General features: G+C 40.3%; 1 long non-coding RNA gene across 1 annotated transcript; it reads right to left on the bottom strand.

The window, feature by feature from the left end:
• Positions 1–389: 389 nt before the first annotated feature.
• Positions 390–902, bottom strand: LOC124387996. Its single transcript, XR_006926310.1, has 3 exons — positions 784–902; positions 515–626; positions 390–418 (listed from the first exon to the last, which is right to left on the bottom strand). It is a non-coding gene; the product is annotated as an uncharacterized LOC124387996 (long non-coding RNA).
• Between the last annotated feature and the right edge of the window lie 3,549 nt (positions 903–4,451).

Here is a 4,451-nt window from a genome sequence, read left to right as displayed (position 1 = left end):
CCTTTGGCACCAATTACAGCCTCAAGTCTTAGGGCAGTTTTTCCCCATTCTTTACCCATCATAACATATAGATCATTCCATTGCAGAAGGAAAAAGAAGCTTTGTTGCTTTTTTTTAGTTTTGTAAAATGACTTTATTCAATGAAGCAAACCCAGAGGCTGTGAGCTTTACATTTACTTGTGTGGAAATGTTAATAATCAGCAATCAATAATAATCAATAATCAGCAGTTACAGGTGCAGGTCTGATATATAAAAAAGTTGTTCCTGTTATGCAAGACATCACTTTGTTTTTAAACAACATTTAATCTAATTTGAATCTGATGTTTAGGACAAAGTTGGTGCTTTAATTTTGATGACCTCTTTCACCCAGTCCACCTCAGGGTCTGCACAAAACCGATATCCTCTTTTTGTTGTAAGACTGTAAGGGAAAGAAGATAAAGATCAGTGTAGAACTGTGGCCTGTGAATTACATTATTTAAATTATCTAAAGAAAAGGAGCAGGTTGAAATCATACATGACTCCAGGAAGTGTACAGTCGAATCTCGTTTCTTCAACAGTTGCAAAGATCGCTGCAGGCACCGGGCTTTTATGAAACTCAAAACAGCACAATTTTGGGCCATTTGCATCTGTAAAAAATATTTCATTATCTTTTCATTTATTTCAGAATAAAGATTTAAGTTATGTTAAAGTCATACATTTTACACACATATTTAAATTTATTTATGAAAAAAGGTTTATCGCTATATTTAAAATAATAAAAATAATTAATAATAAAATTCTTACTATGTGCCATGGTGAAGGACTGAAGGCAGGAGAGCCCCAGGAGAACTAGCAAAAAAGAACGGTAGAACATGGCTGCTGCTGAAGGAGACGTAAATGTACACTAGACATCTACTACTAAGATCTTCACATTGGGTTTATAAGTCAATCAGAGGAGGAGGGAGAGTGTGTGTGGTGAGGTGGGTGGGTAAGTTTGAAGATAAAATGTTTTCTCTTTTAGTAAGGACAACCCCCCCACCACCACCACTTCTTTAGCTAGAACTGTGGTTGGCATCTAAAATGATACAGATCTAAGACTTTAGATTTTTTAATTACAGATTATTAGTATTGAATATTATACTCTCAAAACCTAAACATCAGCATGGCAAATGAGATGGATTCCAGGATGGACAGATTGTTGCAGACACAACCTTTTCAAAACACCCACCTGAGATCAATGTTTCCTTCCTGAGGTGACTGCCTAAGAAACATCTACACATGTACTTTGGAGAGGATTTGAACTAGTTTTGTGGTTTGGTAACTGTATTCAGAGATGGTTCTAGACATTTGGAGGCCCTAGGCAAAATCTATATTAGAGGCCTCCTGGCCTCTTTCCTTCCAACTTTCAGTATAAATAAAAAGCATCATTAATTATTTTATTTATACAAAACCTGTTTTCAGAACTTTTATATATTTTCTCAAATGTGTATGTTAATTAAACTTTAACTAAGGTCAACACTAAAAAAGAAAAAAGTATGAAAATCTAAATGAGCTTCTTCCTTGACCATGACATTTCATTAGTTCTTCTACAATGAAAATAATCATTTGCTTTGATAATGTTTTTCACAGTATTTTAATTCTAACTTTAGTAGGTTTAAGATTATAATTTTATTATGAAGTAACTCACATAGACACACTGACTAAATCACACAGGACTTTTAGTCATTTGTTCAGTAATTTACACTAACACACTTACTCACTATTTGGAAGACGTCTACAGAAACAGCAGGGAAAGAAGAAGTGGAGGAGAGTGGAGGTTCGGGTTGGTACTTTAAATGTTGATACTATGACTGGTAAAGGGAGGCAGGGAGCTGATATGATGGAGAGGAGAAAGGTAGAGATGTTGTGGAAAGGGAGTAAGGCCAGGAACATTGGAGGTGTTTAAACTGTTCTATCGTGGTGTGGATGGAAAGAGAAATGGTGTAGGGGTGATTCTGAAGGAGGAGTACAGTAAGAGTGTAGTGGAGGTGAAGAAAGTTCTAATTTGAATCTGATGCTTAAGACAATGTTGCTGGTTTAATTTTGATGACCTCCTTCACCCAGTCCTCATCAGGGTCCACACAAATCTGATATCCTTTTTTTGTTGTAAGACTGTAGGGGAAAGAAGATAAAGATCAGGGTAGAACTGTGATCTGCGAATCACATTATTTAACTTATCTAAAAAAAAGTAGCAGGTTGAAATCATACATGACTCCAGGAAGTGTACAGTCATATCGTGTTTCTTTAACAGCGGCAATCATTGCTGATATTTCATTATCGACTCATTTATTTCAGAATAAAGATTGAAGTTATGTTAAAGTCATACATTTTACACATATATCATATGAATTTAATTATGAAAAAAGGTTAATTGCTATATTTAATATACACAAATAAAAATCTTGCTCTGTGCACCACGGTGAACTACTGAAGGCAGGAGAGCCCCAGGAGAACCAGCAGAAGAGAACGGCAGAACATGGCTGCTGCTGATGAAGATATTGTATATTTAAATGTGTTAGCATTTAAATATACAATAATAATGTAGATATGATCTCCACAATGGGGTTATAGCAAATCAGAATAGGAGGGAGAATGTGTGGTGTGGTTGGAGGGTAGAAGAGTAGTTTGAAAAGTAGAAAACATTTCCTCTTTGAGTAAAAAAGGACAAAAATCCCCCCACCCTACCACCGCTTTTTCAACTAGAAGCTATCTGTGGTTGTCCCCAGAAATGATAAAGATCTAAAACACTATTCCACATCTGTGTTCAATCTCACACGCAAATAAGAAATAAAGACAAGTTTGAATCTAATCATGTTAAAACAACACTGCCTGTAACTCATGTAAATCATTTCTACATTATATTTTTATTATACATAAATAGTATAAAACATCAACAGTCTCATAAAGTAAACATCAGAATACACTGCCCACCTAAGGTTGAGTCTTGGACAGGCCCACACCAACTGTGACATAAGGAAGCTCGGGTGCCATTGGCGGGTACTGTGGAGCTTGCTGCAAACTGCCACTGAGGCCAGGAAAGGTCTGAGGCGGAGTGACACCCCCCACCTTGTCGCAGCCAGGCGGCGGTGCGACGCTATCTTCGCTGCCCTTGTCACTGCCCACCAGCAGTGCTGCACCCTCCTTGGGGGTCGGGAGCGGGGTGGCGCCCCAGCAAATATTTCCGGCGGAGGAACACCCCAGTGGAACTCAAGAACTGAGCGGCACACCCAGGGAGAAACAACGGCTGGGCGAGACCCCCAGTGGGGATTGAAAGCTGGGCGGTGTGCTTAGTGGGGCTTGGAACTGGGGAATTGGTAGGCTGCCGGGACAGCCAGACTGGAAACCGGGCTCTTGGTGAAAAGCTGGATAGCCTGCATATAAGTGGCTCTGGCACCCCAGGACGTCGGCCAACTGGTCCAGGACCCTTCCAGAGGCTTGGGGGCTGTAGTGATGGTCCGCCGTTGCCACCCCAACCACCCCAGCAAAGTGCCTGGTGAAAAGGGAGTATGCACAGAGGCCTTCCACACCACTCTGGGCAATGATGTAGCCTTACCGGTCAGTAACTTGATTAGGAATGCTACCTTAAAATACATATGTTTGTGTCGTGTAATGTGGAACATTTTATTTATTATTTAATCAATAAAAGAATTCTTCTTTGTGGGGTGTGTGTGTGTGTGTGTCTGTGTGTGTGTGTGTCTCTGCGAGTTTTGAGAGTGAATTGTTTCATGGTTTGAGGGTCTCTGTGAAGTCAACCAGAGAAGCCAAGGGGGGTTATCTGGCTTTCTAGGTGGTGTATATGTGTGTGTGTGTGTGTGTGTGTGTGTGTGTGTGTGTGTGTGTGTGTGTGTGTGTGTGTGTGTGTACAGTGTAAGGTACAGAGATTGGCTTGTGTTATTGTGACACTCACAAAAAAGTTTTGTTGAGATTATTACTTTTTGTGTCCTTCTACAGCAATGGTATTTTATTTTATTCTGATCTATATAATTGAATACTAATGAGAGACTATGGAAAAAGCACACGATGACATGTATTTCATAAAACGGACACAGGGTGGCAGTAACAACGCGTGCTGCGTCACATGAGGACATTTAGTGATGCACAAAGCAAGACGAGCTCATAATCCAAGTGAATGGAGAATAAGCAACTGTTGTCCTGCTTTACTGATTTCTCTGTAATATTTGTAATATTTGCAGGTGTCAGGAATTCACCTGCCACGCCCCCTTCTGCGGCTGTCAAACCTCCGCTTTCCCTGAAGCTCCCGGCTTCAATTGTGCACACCTCGGACTCATTTGGCACTCATCCCCAGCCCCTATTTAAACCCCTCACTTCCACACTCTCACCGTCCGTTATTGTTGGTATGTGTTGGTGTGTATGCATATCCCGATATGTTCTCTTCCTCCCGGACTCCACACTCTCCTCATGGCTGCGCTTTG

The sequence above is a fragment of the Silurus meridionalis genome, chromosome 6, assembly GCF_014805685.1.
Source record: "Silurus meridionalis isolate SWU-2019-XX chromosome 6, ASM1480568v1, whole genome shotgun sequence".
Classification (NCBI taxonomy): Eukaryota; Metazoa; Chordata; class Actinopteri; order Siluriformes; family Siluridae; genus Silurus; species Silurus meridionalis.
Note: the sequence above shows the minus strand (reverse complement) of the source record. Positions and strands in the feature narration are given on the sequence as shown.